Here is a 14238-nt window from a genome sequence, read left to right on the forward strand (position 1 = left end):
GTGCTTATGACTTGATGGACCTGATACTATGCAGCTTATGATAAATAGCTCTCGTTTTCCCAGTCCCTAGTTCTGTGCCTCAGAAGGTGTGGCCTCGCAGAACATGAGGGACCTGTACTGCAATTCTCTTACTGGGGGCTTTCCAGAAATTTCAAGTTTTTTTTTTTTAATCTATCATAGATCCCTCTAGCACCATTAGATCTTGTCAAACAAATGACCTGGGCATTAAGTAACTTGCATAACAGCCCTTGTGGGAGCGTATCCAAGTGATGGGTACTTAGTTTTGCAACAAGTTCATTCCAACATCCTTACTTCTTTTTTTTTTTTTTTAAAGATTTTATTTATTTATTTAACAGAGAGAGAGACAGCCAGTGAGAGAGGGAACACAAGCAGGGGGAGTGGGAGAGAAAGAAGCAGGCTCCCAGCAGAAGAGCCTGACGTGGGGCTCAATCCCAGAACTCCGGGATCACGCCCTGAGCTGAAGGCAGATGCTTAACGACTGAGCCACTCAGGCGCCCCCCAACATCCTTACTTCTGAGAAATATATTCTTGTGGTGGTTCTTTAGTCTCATGTGATAAAATCGTTCTTTTTTTTTTTTTTAAGATTTTATTTATTTATTTATTTATTTATTTAAGAGAGCACAAGCAGGTGGAGGAGCAGAGGGAGAGGGGGAAACAGACTCATTGCTGGGCAGGGAGAGCGATGCAGGGCTTGATCCCAGGACACTGGAATCATGACCTGAGCCGAAGGTAGATGAGCCACCCAGGAACCTCGATAAATTCATTCTAACATTCCTGTGTCTCTGTCTTCTGATTCTTTTCTCAACACTCATTCAAAATTTTTCTAACATCTCATTTAGCACAGGCCATCACCACATCCAAGCTTTAAGGAGACATCAAGGTCGTGTATTAGAACTGACTCCAGGTGTTGTTGCCAAAACATTAAATCCAGAATCGCAGGTGAATGGTCCCATGATATAAATTCTTCCTTGTACAGCCTTATAACCTGATCCCTCTGGTTTAACATTCTTGATATTCCCTCTCGCAGATATTCCCCTGGTTCATATTGGCATGTTGTAGCAGTCTTGCAATTCCTTATGAGTTAGTCTAGTCCAGTAGTTCTATACCAGGGGTGATTTTGATGCCTAGGGCACACTTAGTAATGTCTGGAGACATTTTTGGTTGTCATTATTAGAGGGATTCTACCAGAATCCAGCGGGTAGATGCCAGGGCTGCTACAAACAACCTATAATACACACAACAAAGAATTATCCAGCCCAAATGTCACAAGTGCTGAGATTGAGAAATCCTGGTCTAGTTACCCGCAGAGCAGGGATTGCAGTCCCTTACATAAGTTGTGCTGAGATCTGACCGTGGTTACAGGCTTGAGGTACTGAGGGTAATAGGGGTGGATATTGAGGGAAATAAGATTATATAAGGAGGCACTTGCCTCAGATATATTCTTTGCAGAATTTCTGGACAAGGAGAGGATGCTTTATCAGGAGGAAAGAGACTGTTGGCACAGAGGATAACAATAAGCCTGAAGGCTCAGGAGTAGAAGGCTTGTCCACACAAATGTCTGCATTCTGGATCTCAAGGTCCCGTTATTTTCCTATTCGGGTCCTGGCTTTGACATGGGTGGTGTTTCAAGGCTGTGCATTCAGACTTCTTTGTAGCTCTGCTACCCTTATGATTATATGTTGGAGCTGATTTTTAGCATAGTCGGCTCTGTGGCTACACGGCCCTAGAGACCTTATGGCTTTCACAGTGTGCCATGATTGACTGAACACAGCCTGTCATTTTCGTTTGTTAGGATCTCCAAAGCAGTTGACAGACATCAGACCATCTTATAATCCTTATTGTTGTCATCATTCTGACGTAACATATGTACCACATAATCCAGTGCTTCATTTTCTGTCTGCCCCTCATTCTGATCTACTAGACTTGAGAGTCTTGGTAATTGTGACGTTACTCTATGCCAGGGGTTATCACCACTTGCGATTTACCACCAACCACTTACCACCAGCGGGGGTCCTTATTGTCTCGTGATCAGTGTTGTAGGATCAGCCTCCAAAATCCCATATTGAAGGTTTCCTTTCTAGGGCCAATTTCAGTGCCCAGGGTTCCCCTGAAAGCAGACCCCAAGATGAAGGCTTATATACTTGTAGTTTATTGAGAATATGAGTTCAAGGAACAGAATGAGGGCACAGGGGAAATAAAATAGAGGAGAAAAACCAATACAAGAGTATATTACTGAGGTGACCTATGCCATGGGCCACTTTGACTGATCTTATGGTACCTTCTGAGAAGTCTTATAGAATGTCTTTCAGAATTCTTCACTGGAATGAAGGAGAAAGAGGAAAGCATTTATCCATCGCTTCCTGTCTACCTGTCATTGGTCAAGATTACACTACATGCCTCTAGTTGCACGTGGGTGTGGAGGGCTGGTTTCTGCAGGCATCCCATGCCATAGGCAGGGAATGAGAGAGGCAAGGTGCCGTTATATTGCTCTTGAGAGAAGCTGGTTGGTACCTGCTCGGAATTGGTCACTGCCCAACACTTAGAATAGGAGGTGAAGCTGGAAGGATTCAAAACGATGCATGGAAGACTTCTAAACATAGCTTCTCCCTCAGTTTTGTCTATTTGGGTTAATGATATCTCTCTCTTCTTCCTCTCTCTCACATTCTACATCAAATCTTTCAAGACATCTTATTGCTTCTACCTTCAAAGTACATCCAGAATCTGACTACTTTTCACCATCTCCATGGCTACTCTTTCCTTGATTATTGTCGGTATCATGCCTCTCCTGAATTACTGCTGTCCAAACTCTTACAGCATCGTATGCTCTGCTTTTCTACCCTTACCTCCTCACAGTCCATTCTTAACACAGCCTCCAGAGTGATCCTTTTTAAAACATGAGTCTAATTATGTTACCCTTTGCTCAGAATCATCTAGTAGCTCCAGAGTAAAACCGAAGGTCATACAGTGACCTACAGGGCTCTACACAATCTGCTCCTCTGTCCACCCACCAGACTTCATCGTCCACTACCCCTGCTTGGTCACTCTAGTTCCTTAGGCCTCCTTGTTGTTCCATGAAAAGTCCAAGCAAACTGGACCTTGGCACTTGCCTTTTCTTCTGCTTGGAATGATTTTCCATTAAATATCTGCATGGCTCACTACTGCATCCTTTTCAAGTCTTTGCTCAAATGTTACCTCGGTGAGGGCTTCCACGACAGCCCTGTTTAAAATAGTGTCCCAGGGGCACATGACTCAATTGGTAGAGCACGTGACACTTAATCTTGGGGTTGTGAGTTCAAACCCTACATTGGGCGTAGAGATTACTTAAAAAATAAATAAAAATAATAAAAAATAAAATAAAATAAAATAGTGTCCCAACCTAGCATTCTTTATCTTCTGTCTTTGCTTCGTTTTTCTCTTCATGGTTCTTATTACATCCTGGAATACTATGACGATACATCTTGTCATATATAGTGTTTGTCTAATTGCTCTTTCTCTTCCTCTAGAATGAAGCTTTATGAGGGCAAGGACTTTTATCTGTTTTGTTCACAGATGTATTCCCAGTTCCTGGAACTCATACCAACGCACTTATTATGTTCTATATACTATTCTAAGCACTTTACATGTATTAACTAGTTTAGTCTTCACAACAATCCTATGAAGTAAGGATCTTTATGATCCTTACTTTAAAGACTAGAAAATGGAGGCACAGGTAAATTATTTAGCCCAAGGATGCATAGTAAACACATGGTAGTATTTTAATGAATACCTCTTTATGTTACTATAGTCCTCTGAAACATAAAATGGTGGAAATATATCATCACTGGGTCATGCAGAACTGGGTTTAAGTCTGGTATTTACTGGTTCAATGGCCACAGGGCAAGTTACTCAATTAACACTTCTGAGCCTCAGTTTCCTCATCCATAAATTCAAAATAATAATCCCCAACTTTTGGGACTCTCATGCAATTTGCTGAGATAGTTCTTGTAAAGCACTTGGCACAGTGCTTGGTACATAGTAAGCACTCAATAACTAACTGATAGCTGCTATGACGTGCAGGTTGGTTTAGAAGATTCGATTGGGTAGATTGATGTTCTTGAAAAATGTATGATAGTCACTCAGGCTCTGAGATCCTGCTTTCTTTTCATGGACAGGAGGCCACATATATTAATATACATCACATATGAGGCAATCTCATGTTTGGATAGCATGAAATAATTTTTCTGCTGTTAAAAAGCTCTGAGGGAGAAGTTTCTTCCAAATAGCCGAGAGGAGTGAATATTGATGATGACAACATTGGCAGGATTACTGAAGTTAATTGCTCCCTCAGAGAAATCTCTCTTGCTACCTTGCTCCAAAAAAGCAGAGGTGTGGAGCTTGAGAATTCTTAATGATCTTGGAGCACTCAGAGTAACTCATTTACTCATTTCTCACCTTTTGGAGGCAGAAGGGGAATCCCTGTTCCTCTGACTGAAAACCCTGAGGAAGGGAGAACTGAAGTGTCCTGCTGTCTCCAGGGCTCTGCTAGATGACACACCAATGGGTGGATAGCACAACTGACTCTGTGGACTTTGTTTAGTGAGAAACCGTAAGGCTCACAGAAATGGACTTTCACGTAACCCACTAATCCTGCAGTCCACTGTCCCTTAATTTAAATTTGATTGATTTTAATTGCATAGGAGGCGAAGACGTCTTCGTATGTTTAAAAAAAAATCATATGAGTTTATATAATTTCATTTTTTCCTGTTCCTAACTTTGGGGACTTTGATTATGGCAGTTACTTGGATTTTTCTCTTTTCTTTCTCTTAGCGTTGTTTTCTCACAATTCAATTATGCACATTTCTGTCTAAGAAAGAACAATTTCTCAGAGATGACAGATCATTAGTATGAATATAAAGAAAACCAAGTAATTTTTTTGGAGCAATGAGAATCACAGTGCTCCACCTTCCACATTCTTTCTTTATAAATGGCTTTAGAAGTGCCAGGATGACAGAATAGCGTCTACTCTTGTGCGCATAGTAATTGGTGTTTGTTTTAGGCTTTAATAGAAACAGATGTCAATATCCCATGATAATACTTTTCATTTTTTTGCAGCTTTATAGAAGGAAGTCAGGGAGCCACTAAATGAGAGTGGTAACTCCCCATATCACTATTAATTAAGTAAATATAAAAAATGAATATTAGCTAGATAACAGATGCACATTTGAACAACATAGAAAGTAATACAATAGGATGTACAGATACAAGGAAGGCAAAGTTTGGCTTTGCAGAATCACGTCGCGGCTCAGGCTTTTTTAATGCAGTTGCCTTATTCAACGTACATATTGTGGGGTGATATTACAATAAAAGACATGGCTCAAAGTTCTCTGTACACATTCAGAGGGATTCTCTCAGAAGTGCAGAGATCATCTCTTATCTAATTCTGAATCTCTTCTGGGAATTGGCCACCATGGACAAAAATATACATGTTTTGGCTTGAAATAGAAGTTAATGATTCTCAGTATGACTTTGTTAATATACTTGGGTCAAGCACCAGACATAGAAAGATTTTTCTCTTTGCACTTGAGGAATTCAAGAACAATGCCACCTAGACCTGCATCCTAGAAGCATAAGCAGATTAAGATGACTATAAGTGAATACGTGGGCTTGACCACATTAATTTTTGCTAAAAATCAGATTTAACATTGAGTACTCCAACTGCTTCAAACTTATATCCCTCCTTTATTTCAAGACATTATTAAACTGTTTATCATTTGTATGGATTAAATTCAACAGAAAGATATATTTTCACATATACTAAGTAATGTGTTTATTTTATTTTTTTTTAAAGATTTTATTTATTTATTTGACAGAGAGCGAGACAGCCAGCGAGAGAGGGAACACAAGCAAGGGGTGTGGGAGAGGAAGAAGCAGGCTCCCAGCGGAGGAGCCTGATGTGGGGCTCGATCCCAGAACGCCGGGATCACGCCCTGAGCCGAAGGCAGACGCTTAATGACTGAGCCACCCAGGCGCCCCTAAGTAATGTGTTTAAACAACAGTCAACAAATAACTTTCTAGTAAGTAACACTTACACTGTACAAAGGTAGGACTGCTGTTACTGTTATTACTTAGTGGCAGAAAGTGTAGATAATTAACTTTTACCATTAATGAAGTCTCTTGAAGATCAAGGACTTCCTAGGAGAGGCATGAAATGAGTCTCCAAGATTGTTTGTCCCTTAGAAATGTATATAAAATCTGGTACGTCTGCAGTAAGCTTATTACCTATTTTTTTCACGGTATTTTCAGTCTTTCAGGCAGAATATTTAAAATTGGTAGTGAGCAAAAAAGGGATAGTCAAACCATGAAATAGGAAAGACAACAGTTATGAGAAATTCAGTAAAGTGGCCTCCGGGAAGTTGTCCAGCCTGGAATGGTTATATAAGTACAATGTACAAAAACTTGGTATGAGGACTAGCCATCACTAGAAAGTGAACTCACCTGGCCTAAGTTTCCATCAGCATGGTTGAAATCAAAGATTTGTTTCTGAAATCTATGGATGCCCACAAAATTTATTTTCTATTTTCTTGACAGTAAAACAAATGGAGCTTGTTAATATCTGCACTGGTGGAGAATTACAAGTACTTTTACTTGACTTCATATTCTGATCAGTGTTAACTCTCAGGACAGTTTATGGCTTTTCTATTGTCTGGTTATTTGTTTAAGGGTGGGAAAAATTTTGAAAGCACAGTGGGTTACTCATTTTCTTAATATTTTCAGTGTTTTCTTTCTTTCCCAATATTTAAACACTGTGGTAAAAATATACATAACATAAAATTTACCATCTTCACTACTTTAAGCGAACAGTTCAGGGGTATTAAGTACATTCATACTGTTGTGCAACCAGCACCACCATCTGTCTCCATAACTTTTCATCTTGCAAAACTGAAACTCTGTACCCATTAAACAATCGCTCTCTATCACCCTCACCCCCAGTCCCTGGCAATCACATGACATTCTTTTTTTTTTTTAAGGTTTTATTTATTTATTTTGGGGGGGGAGAAGGAGAGCACAAAGGGAGAATGAGAGGGAGAAGCAGACTTGCCACTGAGCAGACACCCCAGCGGGGGGCTTGATCCCAGGATCCTGACATGAAGACCTGAGCTGAAGGCAGACGCTTAACCGACTGAACCATCCAAGTGCCCCAATCATCATTATTCTCACTAATGTTTTTTTAATAGGATTTTTTAAAATAGAGAATTAGATGATTAAAAATATTATGTAAGATTTAAAAAATATGTCTCTTTAAGCACCCATACATATAATATCTGGGAAATAATTATGTTAGTAAATAATTTTCTGGTTCAGACTTTCCCAAGAAAGGGAAAAGTGGCTGCTTTCACACCACGAATAAGCTACTCTCAGACGCTGTGGAAACAAGTGGCTGAAGTGTCCATCAGTTCTCTTTTATCAGGACTTGGCTCCACTTACTCAAGAACTGAAGGTTTCCAAGTTTCCCCCACAACCAGCCTTCAAGGGTAACATGTTAACAGACTTGCAGGATCATAGACTTCTTTGCTACTTGCTTAAGGATAAAAAAAATATATATATATCATTTGCAAATGGGAAGTATGACAGCAATCAATCAAATAAATACCTCTAAATTTTAGGTCTCTTTATTATAAAAAATAAATCTGGTTTTCCAAATAAAAGCTCACTTTTATATTTATAAAACATCTGCGGGGCAGGCACTGTACTATGTGCCTTGAGGAACCCAAAAATGAATAGCTTTTATCATGTCTTCAAGGACCTTGGAATGAAAACTGATGACCATTGGGCATATCCACCCAGTGAGGCTATCACTTTCTCACCCATACAATGCCTTGATATGAACTTAATTAATCAAGCACAACTTTAAAAATTTTTAAGTAAAAAAAATTAAATTTTAAGTAGTAGTATGTGGGACGCCTGGGTGGCTCAGTTGGTTTAGTGTCCGATTCTTGATTTTGGCTCAGGTCACAATATCAGGGTCGTGGGATTGAGCCCTGTGTCAGGCTCTGCAATGATCGTGGAGCCTGCTTGAGATTCTCTCTCTGCCTCTCCCTCTGCCCACCCCACTTCCTGCTTTTGTGCACTCTCTCTCTTAAATAAATAAATAAGGTAGTATATTATTGTACAACCTGAATAACTCCCCCTGAGAGAAATTTCCAGAGCCCAGGCAGGCAGAATGCATGTCGTGCTACCATTCGTCCTTCCAATATCTATCTAGGCAAGGAAACAAAGCCAGAATGGCTCAGGCTTCTGAGAGAAGAAGGTGAGCAAGAGAAGCAATGTGAGGGGTTTGTTAGATTGTGATATTGGCCTCTATTACTCCCCTGAAGCCCTATTATACATTTACATTCTTGATGATCTCATTGTGAGTGGAGTACACTTTCCAGTACTTTGACTTTGGACTTGGTCTGGTGACTTGCTTTGACCAATGGTTTGTTAGTGGACATTATATGAGCGGAACTTGGAAATGCACTTGCACAGTTGGACTTGCCCTTTTTTAAAAAATTCCAAAAATTTCATGTCTTTGACCATAAGAAGAACAAGTTTGGGTCATCATTGGTCCAAGGAGGAAGAAAGATGTGGAGCAAACCTGAACTCATCTAAGCTGGGAGACCACCTCGGCCCAGTTCAGACAGGCCAAGCCTAGATCAGCCATATTTCAGTAAAACCTAAAGATGCATGAGCAAGAGCTTAATACTTGTTGTCTTTAAGGCATTCCAATTCATAGTTGTCTGTTATACGGCATTATTGTGACAACAGCTATTACCAACTGATGCTCAGAACATAGTCAAGAGTGGAGTGTGTGGTAGGTAATCTCCATGCGTGCAGATGAGGGTTTACGGAGGAGGGAGCTCTCCCCCACTGCTGCAGAACTCGGCTGGGGGATCTGAAATTCCCCTTTAGATGTGGTGTTCTTGTATAGTGTGCAACCTGAATGCCTACATGGGTGACTCTGCTGGTCTTGGCAACTAGGTTCTGGGAATTTCAAACTGCTCACAGTGGCTAAGGTAAAGAGGAATATAAGAAAACATCTAAGAACAAAGTATAGAGAAATAAGATATGTTGGCTTGCAGAGGAATTAAACTAGATAAGAGTTGGAAAAAAGAGCACAGGAAAGGCAAAGGGGAGAGAGAAGAGACACAAAATAATACTAATATGATGAGGTTTTCAATAAGTACTTGAAGAGTCAGACTTCCTTTATAAGGATTACATGTCAAGAAAATAAATACATACATCTTGAGTGCCTCCTGTGTATATTCCAAAAGTGAATGAGATACTATCTTTATTCTCTCTATAAAGACATCACTCCAATGTAGGAAGTGGTCACTTTTGTTAACCACAATCTGAACTCTCTACCTGAGAAGCAAACATGTGAGCTATATGGATCGGTTTTTATTAGTTGGAAAGGGCAACGTAAGACTTGGCGTGGGATATATGAGATTTTTCTAGTATATTGTCATTTGAACCGCCTGCTTTGATTAAAAGGCACACTCAAGGTTGTACTCAACTAGAGGGCATTCCCATTTTCAACGCAACTAGATAACTAGGTAACTTGGTTTCAGGGAGTGAGGTACTATTTTTCCACATTTTGATGCTGTCTGTATATGATGGCCTTTTTCATCTTTTAGCTACTGCATAGAAATCAACTCATATAGGGCTTTAAAAAATTATTTTGGAAAAAATTTAGCCTTCATGAGCAAATGTGAAGATAGTACAGGGAGTTCCACATTTCTTGTCCAGCTTCCCCCAATGCTAACATCTCACACAACCATAGTACAATTATTAAAACTAAGAAATTAACCTTAAGACAATATCACTAACTAAACTATAGATCTTATTCAGATTTTGCCAGTGTTCCCACCAATATCCCTTTTCTGTTCCAGGATACATTCTAAGATCATGTAATGCATTGAGCTGTTACATCCCCTTAAGCCTCCTCCATCTGTTTGTCAGTGTTATTATGGGTTGAATTTGTGTCTCCCCATATACCCTGAATTCATTTGTTGAAGCCCTAAACTCCAGCACCTCAGAATGTGACTTTATTTGGAGATAGGGTCTTTTTAGAGGTAGTCAAGTTAAAATGGGGTCATTAGGATGGGTCTTAATCCAATATGACTGTTGTCCTCAGGAAAAGAGAAAGTGTGGACCCAGATGTGTACAGAGGGAAGATGATATGGAGACAGGAGAAGATGGCCATCTACAACCCAAGGACAGAAGCCTGGAACAGATCCTTCCCTCACAGCTCTCAGAAGGAAGCCACCCTGCTGACCTTGACCTCCAGCTTCTAGCCTCCAGAACTGTGAGACAATAAATTTCTGTTGCTTCCCCCAGTTTGTGGTAATTGGTTATGGCAACCCTAACAAACACACTCAGTCTTTCCTTATCTTTCGGGACCTTGACACTTTTGAAGAGTGTTATCTTGTAGAATGTCTCTCACTTTGGATTTGTCTGATGTTTTCTCATGGTTAGAATAAGGTTATGAATTTGGGGGAAGAATACTACAGAAATGATGTGTCTTTCTCTGTGCATCATGTCAGGGGACACATAACATTGATACATCCCATTGCTGCTGGTGGTGTCCCTGGTTAAGGGGGTGTATATCAGGTATCTGTCACTGTAAAGTTACTATATTTTCCCCTTTTTTAGTCAACAAATATTTTAAGGAAAACACTCAGGCTATGAAAACATCCTGTTTCTCTTTACACTGCCACTCAGTAATTTTAGCATTCATCTGTTGATCTAGCCTGTAAGTTATTACTGTGTGGTGTTTTACTGGTGATTTTCTATTTCTCTAATTTTTCTACATTTATTAGTTTCCTTCATTTCTTCTACCTTTATTATTTGGAATTGTACTGTAAGGAAGAATTGTCCCTTCTCCCCTCACTCTTTCATTTCTATCAGTATGTGCTTATCTTTACTTCATTCTTTTTTTTTTAATATTTACTTTATTCTTTGGGTTGTGCTCCAATACTTGCATTATTAGTTTTGCTGAAATGGTTCTAGCTGTGGCCATTGGGAGCTATTTCAAGTTGTCTCCTGGGTCTTTTTTCCTCAACCATGGTTTTTTTTTTTTTTTTTTTTGAGTGTTTCCTTATCCTCTGGCACAACGAGATGTTCTGGGCTTATCTAGTATTTTCCCTGTCCAGCCCTTCTCAAGGAACTTTGGCTCTTTTATAGGACAATGGTATTTCAAAATGATCTTCAACCTTTGTTTCAGGATGATAGATGCAGGTATTTTTAAATGTTTTATCATGAAAATTTTAAATGTACACAAAATAGAGAGACCGGTATAATAAACTCCCATGGATTCATCATTCAGTTTTGATAATGACTATGCCAATCCTATTTTTTATCATCTTCCATTTTTTTTCTCCCTGGAGTATTTGAAAAGAAATCCCCACTTCATGACATATTACCAATAAATATCCCAGTATCTAACTATCTTACCTAATGTATAAGTTCTTTTTAACAAAACACACCCACCACATTCTTACCACACTCAACAATCCATTCCTCAGTATCTAATACTCTACAGATTCATATTTCCCTATTTCAAAACTGTCATTTTATATTGGTATATTCAAATCAGGGCCCAAACCAGATTCACATGTAGTATTTGAACACTAGATTTCTTAAGTCTCTTTTAAGAAATAAGATAAAAATAAACAATGCTCCTTCCCAACCCCCATGCTTTAAAAAAATTTGATTTGTTAGAGAAACTGAATCACTGGTGTGTAGAATTTTACATTCTGTATTTGGGTGTCATTTAACTCATCCTTCGTTCTCCATATTTCCTGAAACTCAGTGGCTAGACCTAGAATATGGATTAGATTCAGGTTCATTTCTCAGGTGAGACTCCTTCTTTGGCGGTGTTGCATGCTTACTTCATTGCCTGAGTACTTAAGGCTGGTTGACCCACTTTTAGTGATACTAAGATGGTTCAGTGGGTTCAAGTGGTGTCAGCCTGGTCCTTTTGTTATAAAGTTCCCCATAAACTTTCCCCTAATGGTTTGAGCATTCACTGATAATTGTTGCCTAAATCCATTATTTCATTAGAAATTACAAAAATGGCAATTTTCAGATGTTCCAATGATGATAAATGAGAGCTTTAGTATTATGAAATTCATGGATTTATATATATATTTGCTGCATTTCGTTCTATTATAGTCATTTTCTTTGTTATGCTTAGATTTCTCCATCTTAGGCCAGTGGGAGCTACTTCAAGTTGGCTCCTTTGTCCTTTGGCTGATCCCAGTCATCTTTGATAGCTTGCTTTCTTCCTGGTGTATGAGGATGTCCCGTGTTCATCTTGCGCATTTGCTACTCCAAGCTTAGAATCAGTAGTTTCTTTAAGCAATCTGTGTTCTTTTCAGTAAGAAATAGCATTTATAGATGACTCTTGAAAGCTAAGATGATCATTGCTCATGATGTCTTTGCTTCAAGGTCTCAGTGGACAAATCTAGAAAATGCATGCTTATTTTTTAAAAGATGAGTTTATATTAATATTTTCAGTTAAATTACTCCTTCAGGGTTTTAATTTCTTTGATTTTATTCTTATGTATTCTCTCTTTTAAGCTTGAAATCTCAGTTTCTAATGACATTAACATGATAACATATGCTTTTTATCTTACGATACTCGATACTTTCATAATTGTGTCAAAATAAATTACCAATATTACTAGTAATAATTAAACTTCAGAATATGGTTTAGATTCAGTGGACTTTAACAAGCATACATAGTCATGTGACCACCACCATAATTAAGGTATTTCTGAATATGCAAATGGACCATGACCAGATTACATGCTGGACTAGAACTCTGACCCATAACCTGCCCCAATCAGCTTGGGAAGCCAACCTAGTAGGTGCAATAACCAGTCCAGGAACTTAATCATCTTTTCACATGTTTAAGTGTCATTTGCAATTCTTAATGAAATGTTGGTTCATATCATTTTCCAATTTTTTAGCAAATTGCATTGTTGATCTTTTTTTAAAGGTTTATTTATTTATTTTAGAGAGAGAGAAAGAGAGCAGGGGGGGCAGAGGGAGAGAGAGAGAAAAACTTAAGCAGACTCAGCACTGAGTGTGAAGCTGGATGTGGCGCTCGATTCCATGACCATGAGATCATGACCTGAGCTGAAACCAAGAGTCGGACGCTAAACCAACTGAGCCACCCAGGTGTCTCTGCATTGTTGGTCTTTTTAACCCCTCAAGTTTAGGAGAACTCCATTTATGAAAACTATTAGTATATTGTTATAATTTGCATTTTTTCCAACTTTGTCATATGTTATTTGATTATTTATAGTATTTTTGCATGCAAAGTCTTTTAATATTTATGTAGTTAAATTCATCACTTTTTCTCTTTATTATTTCTGGATTTGAGTGATAGCTAGCAGTTTTTCCCAGTCTCAGTTTATAAAAAATTCACTCATGTTTTCTTCCGGTAGACTTCTAGTAGACTAAACGTAGTCCTTTTTTTTAACAGCTTTATTGAGATATAATTTACATACCATACAATTCACTCATTTAAAGTGTATAATTCGGTGACTTTTAGCATGTTATTTTTAATCATGATAAAATACGTATATAACATTAAATTTACCTTTTTGACCATTTTGTGAATGTACAATTTAGCAGTATTAATTACATGCACAATGTTGTGCAGCCATGACCACCATCTATTTCAAACATTTTTCTTCATCCCAAGCAGAAATTCTGTAACCATTCAGCAACAATTCCCCATTTTTGCTTCCTTCCAGCCCCGATAACCTCTTACCTACTTTCTGTTTCTGGATTTGCCTATTCTAGATATTTCATATAAGTAGAATCATACAATATTCGTTCTTTTGTGTCTGATATTTCACTTGGCATATTTTCAACATTCATCCATATTGTAGCATGTACCAGAACATCATTGCTTTTTACAGCAGGAAAATATTCCACTGTATGAATAGATTGCATTTAGTGTCTCCATTCATCTGTTTATGGATGCTCGGGTTGTTTCCATCTTTTGGCTGTTGTGAGTAATGCTGCAATGAATGCTAGTGTGCAAATATCTATTCAAGCCCCTGCTTTCAATTCCTTTGAGTACATATGTAGGAGTGGAATTGCTGGGTCATTTATTAATTCAGTGTTTAGCTTTTTGAGAAAATGTGAAACTGTTTTCCGCAGTGACTGTACCATTTTACATTC

This window comes from Ursus maritimus, unplaced genomic scaffold, assembly GCF_017311325.1.
Source record: "Ursus maritimus isolate PB19 unplaced genomic scaffold, ASM1731132v1 scaffold_8, whole genome shotgun sequence".
Classification (NCBI taxonomy): domain Eukaryota; kingdom Metazoa; phylum Chordata; class Mammalia; order Carnivora; family Ursidae; genus Ursus; species Ursus maritimus.